Below are 17,678 nucleotides of genomic sequence, written 5' to 3'. Positions count from 1 at the left end.
ACAGACACTGTACATGTATGTTATCAGCTATAAGGCATGGCTGGGGGGTGAGTGAGGCTCAGGGTGTAGAACCATTCCCCCAATGTGTCTTCAGGAAGGGATTCCAATGATCCAACATAAACCCCTTTGCTTCCTTCTGTGTTACACGGCTTCCGTTTGCTTGTCTCACCTTCCCACCCCGAGTAATACGGCTTTGACGTTCCCACCTTGCCCCTGGGTTTAGGAGCTGTGCCCCATCCCTAACTGCGATCTCAGCTCAGTTGAAACACGTGTATCTAGACCCAGCCAGAATATAGGGGCCGGGATGAGGGACAGCGCTTGTTATATTTCAGCTTTTCCAGTACAAAATAATACTACGACCAAATGTGAGAGCGCAGTGGCGTAACTATCGTCCCGCAGCCCCCGCGGTGGCGGGGAGGCGCTGAGGGTATGTGGGCGCCGGGGGGGGCTGCGGGACTATTGTTACTCACTGGTTGCCTTCTGCCGCCGGTGCTTTTATGTGCACCGGGTCCCAGCTCTCCCAAGTCCCGGCTACTGCTGCAGCCGCAGCGCTTCTAATACAAAAAGGTGACACTTGGAAAATGGCTGCCCCCATACCGCAGACAGTTTTTTGTCTGCAGTATGGGGGCAGCTATTTTCCAAGTGTCACTTTTTCATTAGCAGCAGTAAACGGGAGAGCCGGGACCCGGCGCAGACGGATGTGGCCCGAGGTAACACACACATACACACAAACACGTCACACACACAAACACAACCCCCCTCCCCCCCGCCGTACCTCGGCTCCCCTCCGCTCCGTGTTTTTTTTTACCCGGGGGGCACCTCCTGCATTGTCGGCAGGGGGGCGCAGAAAAACTAGTTACGCCGCTGTGAGAGCGTAGTGTATAGAGCAGTGCGGTGCGGGCAGGCGCTGGTAGGGGTTGGGATCATTTGATCTACAGCAGTGGTCAGGGAACTCGGTCCTCATTACCCCACACAGCGCATGTTTTCCTGGTAACCCAGCAGGTGCACAGGTGTACGAATTACTCACAGACACATATTATAAGGTCCGCAGGTGGAGTTAATTATTTCACTTGTGACTCTGGGCCTTATTCTGGTCGATGCGTAATTTTCCGAATTCTTTCGGATTGGGGTTTTTTAGCCGTCTGCGCATGCGTAGGCAACTACGCAAATGTGCACCGCATTCACTCGGGAAATATGGGCGTAATATGGGCGTCATTCGGAACTACACAAGGGCGTAGTTTCAAAGTGGGCTAAACTGGGTGTAAACATGGGCGTACACGAGGGAGTGCACTAACTCTGGTAGGCGTGCATTCGGAAAGAACACCGAATGCTAACGAACCAAATGCCAGGAAATATACAGATGGAGCAGGGCTTATTATTGCTGGCGGAGCGCCAGGACCGTGTCCCTGGCGATCCGCCAGCAATCTGGCGCTCTGGCTGAATGAGACGCTCGTGCGTCTCCCACGCACGAGCGTCTCAATAGCCGGGCGGCGAGGCGGCGCGGCGGGTGCAGTCCTGCCCGTCTCCAGCTTCAGGGAGACGGGCAGGGCTGCGGGGGGCTGCGGGGGGGCGGTGTGGACCGGCGGGGACCCGGGGAAGCCGGCGGGGACCCGGGCAAAAGCTCCGTCGGAACGGGACGCGCGTGCACCTCGTGCACGCGCGTCCCCTTCCGACATACAGATGGCGCGGGGCGGGGGATGGCGGGTGGCGAGTCCTCCGCCATCCCCAGCAAAGACAAGCCCTGCGCTATCTGTACGGTCTTCATGAGCAAGAATTACTTTGCGGACACCACTCGGTCATGCGCTAGGCATTCGGATCGCCCAATTAGTACGGCCGCACCTGAACCACTGTCAGCTGAACACAATACAATCCACTCCTCTACTCATTACTCATTAATTACACTCTTTTCATTGCTTCAATTGGAACCATTGCAGCCTAAATGGACCATTACAAAACACACAAATATATGCTGAAAGCACGGCTGCATTTTTTACACACATTTACACTGCAAGCAATGGACAGAACTTGGTATCACTAATACCCACTTCCCGTCACAGCTTCCCGTCCGTTCTGACGCTGTAAGACCGTGCAGAATCTTTGTGTGGCCACCGCACACGCACGGTTTGGATGTTGTCCGTAAACACACCCTCTTCTTAGAGAGCGAGTCCGTCCGAATGCGGAGGACCTGTGGGCGTTTCTTCTTACAATGTCCGCACAGCGAAAGAATTCAGAAAGTTACGCACCAACCAGAATAACCTCCTCTGTGAGGAGACCTGCAAAACATGCACTGCGTGGGGTAATGAGGACCGAGTTCCCTGATCACTGGTTAAAAGGTTGACATGGGGTTTTTCACAGTTTTTTTTTACCTGAATGTCAACACAGTCGTCATGGACACAGTTTAAAGTGAACCGCATCCCCTCGCATCGCTCACTATGTTCGCAATGCGTCGGGCATGGTGCCTTTTGACTGTCGACCTAGACAATGTCGAACTAATGACCTGTCGAACTAATGACCTTTCGACCTTGAAAAATGACGACCTTTTCCTATGTCGAACTAGACCCATGTCGACCTTTTCCCATGTCGACCTAATGGTGTCGACCTAATGACTATCGACCATCATGCTGTAGCCCAAATGACTGCATCCCGCTGGTAGCGAGTGGCACTGACAGGGGACACGATGACCAATACCACATATACCCGTATCATGGTGAGCGAGGGAGTACTCATCCTTACACACAGCGACATAATGGCTAGAAGTGTACACAGGAACCAGCAGGAACTCAGCCCCTGAATCTCTCATTAAATATGACATCATCAGCAAATGGGTTCCTAAATCTGTTCTGGGCCAACACGTTCCTTCCATAAAATAAGTTTTATTTTAAAGCTCATTCTGAGTGCTTTCTTTTCTGAATTATACTGTATATACTGTATATATTTATTTACAAAATGGGAAGCACTCACCAGACTCACCAATTGAGAGGAGACCCCACAGCAGTATGTCAGGGGGGCGGGAAAGGCAGACGTCATCAAGCCCCGCCCCAAGACAGTCAAACAACGTAATTTGTGGGTCCGCAAATTGGGAGAGGGGCTAATATGACACAATTTGCATAATTTTAGCCCCACCCCTCGCCGCGGACCCACAAAAAATGGTAATTTTGTGCAGCAGGGAATGGGGTGCAGGGACTGCCTGGCCAATGCGGGAGGATTGCCCACCTTCTCGGGGTGCCCAGGAGGGGGGCCTGATTTTTGAGGATAGGCAAGCCTGATATATATATTTATATACTAGGTGATTCATCGCGCCCTACGGGCGCTCTTCACACCGTCGTAAGGGGGTTGCACCCCCTTAACCTGTGAACGCAGTTATTGCGTGAGTGAGGGTTGGGTGATATGGGTGGGTGGGAGGTGCTTGGGGGTGGTGTGGGTGTGTGAGTGGTGGGTTCGGGGTGGGGTGGTGTAGGCTAGTTTGGCTAGGTGTAGAGTGCAGGGGTAGTTAATATAGTGGTGCAAAGATAGTGTGTGTGGGGGTGGGTAGGGGGTGTAGTGTTGTGGGGTAGGGGTATGTTGGGTTAGGGATTTTGTTGGAGTGGTGTAGGAAAGTTTAGGTAGGTGTAAAGTGCATGCGTTGGTGGTATAGTGGTGGAAAGAGAGTGTGTGTGTTTTTAGTTTGGGGTGGGGGTGGATTGTGGTATTGGATATGTATTTGTAGGCGTTGGTCGAATAGGAAACCAATGTAACCTGTGATCCGTTGGTGGTATAGTGCAAAGTCTGTTCTCCTCGTAGGTCCGGGGCTGGCGTCGGCAGAGAGGTAGGTGTGAGGGTAGTGGGAGGTTTGCGGGCACGGCAGGAGGGGTGGCAGGCATCGGGCGCAATTGCAATTATTAGGTGCTTGTGAGAGCGGGTCGCGGTGGTGGCGGGAGGAGCTAGCAGGCAGCGGCCACACTTGTCAGCACTGTACGTAGCGTGTTGGGGGCGGCAGTTCCCGCGAGAGTGGGAGTCTGCTGCCTTGAACCTGTCTGGCCTGCGCGTGTTCCTGCGATACTTCCGGGAGCGCAGGTGCCGGGCAGGGTGTTCTCGTATATAGTTGTCTATATGTGGCATATGTTGGTGGTGTGATTGTAGGTGTGTGGTATAGCAGACAGGAAGGCACAGGGTGGTTGGGAGGGAACAGTGAGGCAGGACAGTAAGGAGGGGACAGAGAGGCACGGGGTGGTTGGGAGGGAACAGTGAGGCAGGACGGTAGGGAGGGGACAGGGAGGCACAGGGCAGTTTGGGGGTGACAGGGAGGCATAGGGCAGTTTGGAGGGGACAGGGAGGCACAGGGTGGTTGGGAGGGAACAGTGAGGCAGGACGGTAAGGAGGGGACAGAGAGGCACGGGGTGGTTGGGAGGGAACAGTGAGGCAGGACAGTAGGGAGGGGACAGGGAGGCACAGGGCAGTTCGGAGGGGACAGGGAGGCACAGGGCAGTTTGGAGGGGACAGGGAGGCACAGGGCTGTTCAGAGGGGACAGGGAGGCATAGGGCAGTTTGGAGGGGACAGGGAGGCACAGGGCAGTTTGGAGGGGACAGGGAGGCACAGGGCAGTTTGGAGGGGACAGGGAGGCACAGGGCGGTTCGGAGGGGACAGGGAGGCACAGGGCAGTTTGGAGGGGACAGTGAGGCAGGATGGTAGGGAGGGGACAGGGAGGCACAGGGCAGTTTGGAGGGGACAGGGAGGCACAGGGCAGTTTGGAGGGGACAGGGAGGCACAGGGCCATTTGGAGGGGACAGGGAGGCACAGGGTGGTTCGGAGGGGACAGGGAGGCACAGGGTGGTTCGGAGGGGACAGGGAGGCACAAGGCGGTTCAGAGGGGACAGGGAGGCACAGGGCGGTTCGGAGGGGACAGGGAGGCACAGGGCGGTTCGGAGGGGACAGGGAGGCACAGGGCGGTTCGGAGGGGACAGGGAGGCACAGGGCGGTTCGGAGGGCACAGGGCAGTTTGGAGGGGACAGTGAGGCAGGACGGTAGGGAGGGGACAGGGAGGCACAGACACAGGGAGTGAGATCCTTGTACATCTTACAGAGCTGTGCTTGCAACATTTTCTGAAAGCAGTGGAGGGGGTGGAAACATAGTGGATTTGACCATCTGTAGAAATGGTGACATCTCATAGACACACACACACACACACACACACACAGCCCCTTCCCTGTGTCACACTCACTTTTAGGCTGTGCTGCTGTCTGTGAAGCTGCTGGCTGGCATGGCACTGTATGTAGCACTGTGCCGTTTAGCCCCGCCCCCTTTTCGGACCTCCGGCTGCCTCTTGTGCAGTTCAGCTGCCATGATTTATTTATTATAGGTAGTGGGGGAGGCTGGGGTAACTTGTCCCCTGTGCCTACTGTAAAACACGCTGGATAAAAGTGAAAGTAAGCCTCTTGCCGGGCAGGAAGGGCTGCTGGGAGCTGTAGTTTAGTTTGTTTTATCTAAGCAATGTGGATTCTGGCTGGGAGTGTGTACATATAGCTGGGTGGGGTGGGGGTGGAGTTTCATGCGTGACCCCGCCCAGCGTTATAGACACACTCCCAGAATGATTGACACATGTAGCCAAATATATAAGAGATATTATATATATCTATAGTCCAGGTCAGACCGCACTCTCACGCTAATAGTTCTACTTCGGGGTGCCTTACTAAAGGATTTATGCTGGAGACATAAACCCCAATAGTATATGGATTACCACTGATAACAGTGCAATGTGCAGCACTCTCTCTATAACAAGTGATCAAAACTGTGTTATAAAAATATTGGGGAATTTATTCCAACTTGTACATCACATCACATCAAAAGATCCACTCATCCTTCATGCCCCGACGTTTGGGTCCTTACCAAACGGACCTTTATCAAGAAACTTTAGAAAGATGGGGAAATCAAAATCAGCGTAGCCATAGGATTCACCTCAGCAAGAAGACACTCATCAGACTCACCAATTGAATTAAAAAGCTGCCACAGCACAGACCAGGCAGCAATATCTACAGCCTCTGACGATGGTCCCAAGAGGACAGAAACAGCAACTTTTTAATTCAGTTGGTGAGTCTCGCGAGTGCTTCCCATTTTTTTAATAAATAAATACATATAGAGAGAGAGAGAGAGATGTAGATGACGGCACTCCAGAGATTTGAGCAATAAGTATATAGTAGCAATAATAAATGCCAAAACACAAGACTTGTGCCAACGTTTTGGGCGCAATGCCCTTTATCAAGACATGTCTTGATAAAGGGCATTGCGCCCAAAATGTTGGCACAAGTCTTGTGTTTTGGCATTTATTATTGCTACTACAGTATATACTTATTGCTCAAACTCTGGAGTGCCGTCATCTACATCTCTATATGCTTCTCCCCTTGGGGAAACTGTCGGGCACCCAGAGTAATTGCTCCTTATGCGAGTGCCGGGACTACAAATCTCTCTCTCTTTCTCTCTCTCTCTCTCTGTCTCTCTCTCTCTATATATATATATATAATCTCTTCTATCTATATAAGATTTGGAAATACCTTCCAGAGTTCCTGAACATGTTTTTCCCGAAATATAGTACTGGCTGTACATACATAGTAAAAGCAACAGTGCCACCAACAGGCTATGTGAGTATAACATGCATAAGGAAGCTGCGGCACAGTGATACAATGGGAAGTGTCACATCCTATAATAATAATACAAGGGTGATGGTGCGTCCACATGGGCCGATCCAGTGCCTGCTGATATCGATTTGATATTGGCAGTCGCTGTGCTGCACAGTCTTTTTCTACATTTGTTTCCAATGCCGCACAGCCATGCATCGGGATTGGGTGCTGCATAGCGTGGTGCAATTGTGATTATATAATCGCACTGTGGGTACACAACATTATGCTGCTCCTCACCTCTATTACCGCTTCTAGCTGGCTCTGATCCTTCCACACCAATCCCGGGTCACCCAATTTACAAAGGGCAACCTGGGTATAACCCTTTTTAGAACCCAGGTGGAATTGCTGGGTTGCGCGGCCCAGGTTAGTAGGTTTAGTGCTTTTACACTGTACATTGATGCAGGTGGACCTGGCAATAATCTGGGTTTAAGTTGCGATGTGAACGGGGTATATGGGGGAATTCAGGTGTTTAAGTGCGCACAGCTGCTGACGCTGACGTAACTGTGGTAGAACCCCTAGGACTAAACATATAAATTTAACTTAATCTACATTTTTATTCGTTCCCTGTAATTTATCTATATTTTATTATTATAAAAAAAAAGTTCCTTAAGTTAATTTCAGCTAGAGGCAAAAACCATGCGGTTCCCGCTTTTATGTGCACTTCCAGGATGTCATTTCCTGTTTAACTAATAAAGTTTTTTTCCCTATAAAACTAATTACTGCTGGCATTCCCAGTTATCATTTCATCGCATGACGCACGAAACGCGTTGGTCAAGACTAGGAGACCTGCCACTTCCAACACCCAACCCACTCATGAGCCATTTATGGTCCCGTCAGTGAGCGGCGCGCCCAGCCAGATACACTCCAAACCGGCAAGGAACACCAAGCCACAGTGTAAGTCTCTCTGTGAAGCCGCCTAGACATCTTGCAGCTACCCCGTGCAAGTGGAGAGTGAAGACCATGAACATTAGCGTGCGCACTATAACATCAATACTGCACGGCTCCAATCCTCCACAGTAAAAGCAACGTAGGGAGAGGGAGGGTAAGGAAAACTGGCACCTCCAATTTTAAAACAATTGTTTTTATAATAACCCTCCAAAACATCCCCAAAAGGGAGTAAGCAGTATCCTAAATAATATTCTTTTACAGGTACCACTCATATACATTGCAGAACCATTACAAATCTATAGATACTGTGACAGGCTGGTAACTAATATACAGAAGGTGACAGCTGGGGCAATATACAGGGCTGGTGTAAGGACTCTCGACAACCTAGGCAAAACTTAAATCTACTGCCCCTCATCTCACCCCCAGCCCATCCCATGGGGTGATGTCCCCTCACCCCCATCCCATCCCATGGGGTGATGTCCTCTCACCCCATCTCATCCCATGGGGTGTTGTCCCCTCACCTCCATCCCATCCCATAGGTGATGTCCCCAATGCACAGAGGTCCCAACCCTCCCACACATTACCCTGGAGTATGGATTCTCCTTTACATGCAATGACACCTATAGCTCCATGCACTGTATAACCCTGGCACACACATAAGTATAGCTAGTAGCGGCAATGGGTACCCAAGGTCTGGCAGTGGTAGCTGTGTACTGATGCCCTGGTAGAACCTAGGCTGGCCGCTGTATAATCCTCACATGCTAATCAGGAATGGGAGAAGCGCTATTTAGCAGAACGAGTGCCAGGATGAGCCCAGGAGGCGTCGGCGGACTCTGACGGGGAAATTACATTTAGTTGTTTAAGGGATTAAGAGATTTTCTGTGTTACTGAACTTTATGCAATTAGGAGGCGCATTGTGCCAAGAGATTTGTTGCTTCATTGGACCTGACAGAACACGTCAGACTGCGGAGGGCAAAGGTCATTGGGAGATAAGAGACAGTACAAGAGTTTACATCACATGTAACTATAGTGTGCTCTACCGTGTCTGCTCTATAGTGTGCGCTCTACCGTGTCTGCTCTATAGTGTGCTCTCTGTAGTGTGTGTTCTACCTTGTCTGCTCTAGTGTGCATTCTATAGTGTGTGCTCTACCTTGTCCGCTATGTAGTGTGTGCTCTACCGTGTCTGCTCTATAGTGTGCTCTCTGTAGTGTGTGTTCTACCTTGTCTGCTCTAGTGTGCATTCTATAGTGTGTGCTCTACCTTGTCCGCTATGTAGTGTGTGCTCTACCGTGTCTGCTCTATAGTGTGCTCTCTATAGTGTGCGTTCTACCTTGTCTGCTGTAGTGTGCATTATATAGTGTGCGTTCTACCTTGTCTGCTCTATAGTGTGCTCTCTGTAGTGTGTGTTCTACCTTGTCTGCTCTAGTGTGCATTCTATAGTGTGCGTTCTACCATGTCTGCTCTATAGTGTGCTCTCTGTAGTGTGCATTCTACCTTGTCTGCTCTATAGTGTGCTCTCTGTAGTGTGTGTTCTACCTTGTCTGCTCTAGTGTGCATTCTATAGTGTGCGTTCTACCATGTCTGCTCTATAGTGTGCTCTCTGTAGTGTGCATTCTACCTTGTCTGCTCTAGTGTGCATTCTATAGTGTGCGTTCTACCTTGTCCACTCTACAGTGTCCGCTCTGTAGTGTGCGCTCTACCTTGTCTGTTCTAGTGTGTATTTTATAGTGTGCACTCTACCTTGCCCACTCTACAGTGTGAGCTTTACCGTGTGTGCTCTATAGTGTGCATTCTACAGTGTGCGCTATATTGTGTCCGCTCTGTAGTGTATGCTCTACATTGTTCGCTCTATAGTGTCTGCCCTGTAGTGTGCGCTTTACCTTATCCGCTCTACTGTGTCCGCTCTATAGTGTGAGTTCTATAGTGTACGCTCTACAGTGTCTGCTCTGTAGTGTTTGCTCTACCTTGTCCACTCTATAGTGTGCTCTACCATGTGCGTTCTATAGTTTGCACTCTACCGTGTCCACTCTATAGTGTGCGCTCTACCATATGTGCTCTATAGTGTGCGTTCTGTAGTGTGCGCTCTATACTGTACGCTCTATAGTATGCATTCTATAGTGTGCACTCTACAATGTACACTTTATAGTGTGCATTCCATAGTGTGAGCTCTATAGGCTGCGTTTTATAGTGTCTACTATGTAGTGTGCATTTTATAGTGTGCACTCTACAGTATCCACTCTGTAGTGTTCGTTTTATAGTGTGAGCTGTACTGTTTCTACTGTACAGTATGTGCTATATAGTGTGCATTCTATAGTGTGCGCACTACAGTGTCCGCTCTGTAGTGTGGACACTGCAGACTAAAATATTCACAGAACAGGAGAGAGAGAGAGTCTGCACAATAATATATTCACAGAACAGGTGAGAGAGAGTCTGCACAATAATATATTCACAGAACAGGTGAGAGAGAGTCTGCACACTAATATATTCACAGAACAGGTGAGAGAGAGATTGCACACTAATATATTCACAGAACAGGTGAGAGAGTCTGCACACTAATATATTCACAGAACAGGTGAGAGAGAGTCTGCACACTAATATATTCACAGAACAGGTGAGAGAGTCTGCACACTAATATATTCACAGAACAGGGGAGAGAGAGTCTGCACACTAATATATAATTACAGAACAGGGGAGAGAGAGTCTGCACACTAATATATTCACAGAACAGGTGAGAGAGAGATTGCACACTAATATATTCACAGAACAGGTGAGAGAGAGTCTGCACACTAATATATTCACAGAACAGGTGAGAGAGAGATTGCACACTAATATATTCACAGAACAGGTGAATGAGTCTGCACACTAATATATTCACAGAACAGGTGAGAGAGAGTCTGCACAATAATATATTCACAGAACAGGTGAGAGAGAGTCTGCACACTAATATATTCACAGAACAGGTGAGAGAGAGTCTGCACACTAATATATTCACAGAACAGGTGAGAGAGTCTGCACACTAATATATTCACAGAACAGGGGAGAGAGAGTCTGCACACTAATATATTCACAGAACAGGGGAGAGAGAGTCTGCACACTAATATATTCACAGAACAGGTGAGAGAGAGATTGCACACTAATATATTCACAGAACAGGTGAGAGAGAGTCTGCACACTAATATATTCACAGAACAGGTGAGAGAGAGATTGCACACTAATATATTCACAGAACAGGTGAGAGAGAGTCTGCACACTAATATATTCACAGAACAGGTGAGAGAGAGTCTGCACACTAATATATTCACAGAACAGGTGAGAGAGTCTGCACACTAATATATTCACAAAACAGGTGAGAGAGTCTGCACACTAATATATATTAACAGAACAGGTGAGAGAGAGTCTGCACACTAATATATTTACAGAACAGGTGAGAGAGAGTCTGCACACTAATATATTCACAGAACAGGTGAGAGAGAGTCTGCACACTAATATATTCGCAGAACAGGCGAGAGAGAGTCTGCACACTAATATATTCACAGAACAGGTGAGAGAGAGTCTGCACACTAATATATTCACAGAACAGGTGAGAGAGAGTCTGCACACTAATATATTCACAGAACAGGTGAGAGAGAGTCTGCACACTAATATATTCACAGAACAGGTGAGAGAGAGTCTGCACACTAATATATTCACAGAACAGGTGAGAGAGAGTCTGCACACTAATATATTCACAGAACAGGTGAGAGAGAGAGTCTGCACACTAATATATTCACAGAACAGGTGAAAGAGTCAGCACACTAATATATTCACAGAACAGGGGAGAGAGAGTCTGCACACTAATATATTCACAGAACAGGGGAGAGAGAGTCTGCACACTAATATATTCACAGAACAGGTGAGAGAGAGATTGCACACTAATATATTCACAGAACAGGTGAGAGAGAGTCTGCACACTAATATATTCACAGAACAGGTGAGAGAGAGATTGCACACTAATATATTCACAGAACAGGTGAATGAGTCTGCACACTAATATATTCACAGAACAGGTGAGAGAGAGTCTGCACAATAATATATTCACAGAACAGGTGAGAGAGAGTCTGCACACTAATATATTCACAGAACAGGTGAGAGAGAGTCTGCACACTAATATATTCACAGAACAGGTGAGAGAGTCTGCACACTAATATATTCACAGAACAGGGGAGAGAGAGTCTGCACACTAATATATTCACAGAACAGGGGAGAGAGAGTCTGCACACTAATATATTCACAGAACAGGTGAGAGAGAGATTGCACACTAATATATTCACAGAACAGGTGAGAGAGAGTCTGCACACTAATATATTCACAGAACAGGTGAGAGAGAGATTGCACACTAATATATTCACAGAACAGGTGAGAGAGAGTCTGCACACTAATATATTCACAGAACAGGTGAGAGAGAGTCTGCACACTAATATATTCACAGAACAGGTGAGAGAGTCTGCACACTAATATATTCACAAAACAGGTGAGAGAGTCTGCACACTAATATATATTAACAGAACAGGTGAGAGAGAGTCTGCACACTAATATATTTACAGAACAGGTGAGAGAGAGTCTGCACACTAATATATTCACAGAACAGGTGAGAGAGAGTCTGCACACTAATATATTCGCAGAACAGGCGAGAGAGAGTCTGCACACTAATATATTCACAGAACAGGTGAGAGAGAGTCTGCACACTAATATATTCACAGAACAGGTGAGAGAGAGTCTGCACACTAATATATTCACAGAACAGGTGAGAGAGAGTCTGCACACTAATATATTCACAGAACAGGTGAGAGAGAGTCTGCACACTAATATATTCACAGAACAGGTGAGAGAGAGTCTGCACACTAATATATTCACAGAACAGGTGAGAGAGAGAGTCTGCACACTAATATATTAACCCCTTCCCGACATTTGACGTACATTTACGTCATGGTCGGGAAGTACTTCCCGACACATGGCGTAAATGTACGTCATGGCTTTAAACTGTCACCGCGTCTATAGACGCGGTGACAGTTTAAACATGTCTGCTGTCCCTGACAGCAGACATGTCCCTGCATGCCCAGGGGGGGCTGCGATGCCGCCCCCCCGTCGGCGATCGCTGTGATTGGCTGTTCAGTGTGAACAGCCAATTACAGCGTTTTCTGTGTCACCGGCGAATAACGTTCGCCGGTGACACAGGGATCGGAGGTGATTGGTGCTGTAAAGTACAGCACCAATCACCACGGGGTGTAAGGGTGACACTGGTGTCACCCCACCTCACCCCGCCCACCCCCAAAGGCCGTGATTGGTTCGTCTGACCGACGAACCAATCACAGCCATGGAGGGGGATTTAAACTAACGGTGACTGCACTGCAGACGCCATTCCAGTCTGGAATTGCGTGCAGTGCGGTCACCGTACCTAGCTGCCGTGATATACTGACCTGATCTTTGCAAAATACTTACCTGATCACTGCTTGTAGCGTGCTGGATGCTTCCTGGATCCTGTTACTACTTGTGACTTCCTGTGTTGTGCTGCTGCAGTGTAATAGCGTTAGATAGAGAGAGATAGAGAGAGATAGAGAGATAGAGAGAGATAGTGTCAGAGAGTGCTATATTTTGTGCTGCTGCAGTGTGATAGAGTTATAGATAGAGAGATAGAGAGAGATAGAGAGAGAGATAGAGAGATAGTGACAGATTGTGCTATATATTTTTTATATAACTGACTGCTGCCCCCCCCTTTTGTGCTGATCAGTATAAATTAACTGATCAGCAACTTTTTGGGGGCGCAGGTTTTTTTTTTAATATATATACCTGTCAGTGCTGCTGCTGCAGTGTCATAGTGTGATAGATAGTGAGAGATAGAGAGATAGAGAGAGATAGTGACAGAGAGTGAAATAGAGTGATAGAGAGTGCTATATTTTGTGTCTGCTGCCCCCCTTTTGTGCACCCCCAGCAACTTTTTGGGGGTGCAGGGGTTATTTTTTATATATATAACTGTCAGTGCTGCTGCTGCAGTGTCATAGAGTGATAGATAGTGAGAGATAGAGAGATAGAGAGAGATAGAGAGAGATAGTGACAGAGAGTGATAGAGAGTGCTATATTTTGTGTCTGCTGCCCCCGCCTTTTGTGCTGATCACTATATCTGAGGTGCTCAGCAACTTTTTGGGGCTGCAGAGGTTTTTTTTTTTATATATATATACCTGTCAGTTGCTGCCAGTTGCACTGTCAGTTGCACCAAAGGTTGTGCACCTGCTGCCCCTCACTGGTAATCAGTGTCGCATCAGTGATCACCTTTTTTTTTTTTTGAGGGTGCTGTGGGGTCTTTTTTTTATTTTTTTTTTACACACACTGTGATTTTGTGGGTGTCCTGTGGCCACTGTGCGCTGATCAGTGACGTACATCACTGATCAGCTTTTTCGGCACAGGGTTGATCTATTTTTTTTTTATCAAATTCCTGTTGCCTTTGAGGGCTGTTCAGTGACGGACGTTACTGACCAACATCTGTGCTCAATTTTTGGCGCAGGACCTTTTTTTTTTTTTTTTTTAACCCCTTCAATTTTTTTTTTTTTTAACCCCATCAATTTTTTTTTTTTTTAATTGGGATCAAATTCCTGTATAAAGTATTTTTTTTTTTTCTGCACTACATACACACTACACACTACATACCCCCCTGGTTGAAATAAAGTTTGTACCCCCCCTACACTATACACGTGTTGAAACATTTCACTACCAGAAACACAAAAATAAAAATGGCATCCCAAATGTCATCCCAAATGTCATCCCAGTCATCCAGAAGAATGTATTCAGCGGAGGAGGCATATGCCATGCTTGCCTCTGACTCTGACACAGCCAGTGAGGCAAGCGGGGAATTTGAAGGATTCATCTTAAGCTCCTCTTCCTCCTCTAGTGATGAGGGACCCCCTCAAAGACGCCCCCGTAGAGCAGCTGAGACCCCCCCCCCAATAATTGATCTCGTATGGACCCCACCACCAGACAATTTTGAGCCCCAGGTTCCTGAGTTTTTGGCCATGCCAGGAATCCAATTTGATTCCACAGGTCTCAGAGAAATTGACTTTTTCAAATTATTTTTCTCTGATGATTTTATAAATTTAATGGTGGACCAAACTAATTTATATGCCCAGCAGTTTATTGCTCAAAACCCCACGTCATCATTTGCTAGGTGGACCCCTGTAGATGCAGTAGAGATGATGACGTTTTGGGGTCTGGTGTTTCATATGGGCATAGTAAAAAAGCCAGAAATTAGGCAATATTGGAGTACAGATGTTCTGTACAGCACCCCATTTTACCGTGTGGCCATGACTCGGGCTCGTTTTGAGATGATCCTTAAATTTTTGCATTACAACGATAATGCACAGTGCCCACCCAGAGATGATCCCACCTTTGACCGGCTATTCAAAGTCAGGCCGGTCATTGATCATTTCAGTGCCAAATTTGCAGAGATGTACATCCCTGAAAAATTTATTTGCATAGACGAGTCCCTTATACATTTTAAAGGAAGGGTTAAATTCCGCCAGTACCTTCCCAGTAAGAGGGCAAGGTATGGCATAAAAATGTATAAGCTGTGTGAAAGCACCTCAGGGTACACCCACATGTTTAGGGTATATGAAGGGAAGGATTCAAGAATTGAACCGCCAGAATGCCCCCCCTCCCTCGTAGGTGTTAGTGGAAAAATTGTCTGGGATTTAGTGCACCCCTTCCTGGATAAAGGTTATCACCTCTATGTGGATAACTTTTACACTAGCATCCCCCTGTTTAAGGCCCTTGGTTCAAGAGGTACAGCAGCTTGCGGTACTGTGCGCAAGAACCAAAGAGGCCTCCCAAAAACGCACATTGCCCAAGTAATGAGAAGAGGTGAAAGCAGGGGAATATGCACAGAAAATATGTTGTTGGTCAAATATAAGGACAAGAGGGATGTCCTTATACTGACAACAATTAACGGAGACAGTACCACCTCCGTCCCTGTACGAGGTACCAGTACCCACACCTCAAAACCTAATTGTATCCTGGATTACAATAGGTACATGGGCGGAGTGGATCTTTCAGATCAGGTACTGAAGCCGTACAGTGCCCTGCGGAAAACAAAAATCTGGTACAAGAAGCTGGCTGTGTATATCATCCAGATGGCACTGTATAACGCTTACGTGCTATTCCGTTCTACCGGCCAGAGGGGGACATTTATGCACTTTCAAGAGGAAGTCATAAAGGGCCTAATATTTGGGAACCAGCAGGCAGAGGGCCCCAGTACTTCTAGTACTGGCCCCCGTATTGTACCAGGGCAGCATTTTCCTGATGAAATCCCCTCCACTGGAAAAAAGGGCAGGACACAAAAAAGGTGCAAAGTTTGCTATAAAAAGGGAATAAGAAAGCAAACTATTTTCCAGTGTGACACTTGCCCCGACAAACCCGGCCTATGTATAATGGAGTGTTTTAAAATATACCACACATCTATGGATTATTAGGTTCATAATTTCACCGTGCTTCGGGGGTCTTGCTAATGCCACATAGCACCCACCATTCATTCCACCAGAATCTGAGCCGCAAAATCCAAAAATCACTCCTTCCCTTCTGAGTCCTGCCATGCACCCAACTGGTATTTTTTGGTCACATGTGAGGCATTGCCGTACTCGGGAGAAATTGGGGCACAGATTTTGGGGTGCTTTTTCTCCTTCATACCTTCTGAAAATGAACAATTTTGAGCCAGAACTGCATTTTTGTGTAAAAAATGTAATTTTTCATTTTCACTGCCCAGTTGTATCAAAATTGGTGAAACCCCTGGGGGTTTGAAATGTACACTATACCCCTAGATGAATTCCCTGAGGGGTGTAGTTTGCAAAATGGGGTCACTTGTGGGGGGGTTCCACTGTATTGGTGCTTTGGGGGTCTTGCTAATGCGACATAGCACCCACCAACATTCCACCAGAATTTGTGCTGCAAAATCCAAATATCACTCCTTCACTTCTGAGTCCTGCCACTTTTTGGTCACACATGAGGCATTGCCGTACTCGGGAGAAATTGGGGCACAGATTTTGGGGTGCTTTGTCTCCTTCATTCCTTGTGAAAATGAAAAATTTTGAGCCAGAACTGCATTTTTGTGTAAAAAAATGTAATTTTTCATTTTCACTGCCCAGTTGTATCAAAATTGGTGAAACCCCTGGGGGTTTGAAAAGTACACTATACCCCTAGATGAATTCCCTGAGGGGTGTAGTTTGCAAAATGGGGTCACTTGTGGGGAGGTTCCACTGTATTGGTGCTTTGGGGGTCTTGCTAATGCGACATAGCACCCACCAACATTCCACCAGAATTTGTGCTGCAAAATCCAAATATCACTCCTTCCCTTCTGAGTCCTGCCACTTTTTGGTCACACATGAGGCATTGCCGTACTCGGGAGAAATTGGGGCACAGATTTTGGGGTGCTTTGTCTCCTTCATTCCTTGTGAAAATGAAAAATTTTGAGCCAGAACTGCATTTTTGTGTAAAAAATGTAATTTTTCATTTGCACAGCCCAGTTGTATCAAAATTGGTGAAACCCCTGGGGGTATGAAATGTACACTATACCCCTAGATGAATTCCCTGAGGGGTGTAGTTTGCAAAATGGGGTCACTTGTGGGGGGGTTCCACTGTATTGGTGCTTGGGGGGTCTTGCTAATGCGACATAGCACCCACCAACATTCCACCAGAATCTGAGCTGCAAAATCCCAAAATCACTCCTTCCCTTCTGAGTCCTGCCATGCACCCAAATGGTATTTTTTGGTCACATGTGAGGAATTGCCGTACTCGGGAGAAATTGGGGCACAGATTTTGGGGTGCTTTGTCTCCTTCATTCCTTGTGAAAATGAAAAATTTTGAGCCAGAACTGCATTTTTGTGTAAAAAAATGTAATTTTTCATTTGCACAGCCCAGTTGTATCAAAATTGGTGAAACCCCTGGGGGTATGAAATGTACACTATACCCCTAGATGAATTCCCTGAGGGGTGTAGTTTGCAAAATGGGGTCACTTGTGGGGGGGGTTCCACTGTATTGGTGCTTGGGGGGTCTTGCTAATGCGACATAGCACCCACCAACATTCCACCAGAATCTGAGCTGCAAAATCCCAAAATCACTCC

Source organism: Crinia signifera, chromosome 3, assembly GCF_055691185.1.
Source record: "Crinia signifera chromosome 3, ASM5569118v1, whole genome shotgun sequence".
NCBI classification, from domain to species: domain Eukaryota; kingdom Metazoa; phylum Chordata; class Amphibia; order Anura; family Myobatrachidae; genus Crinia; species Crinia signifera.
The sequence above is the reverse complement of the archived record's forward strand: the minus strand, read 5'-3'. Positions refer to the sequence as shown.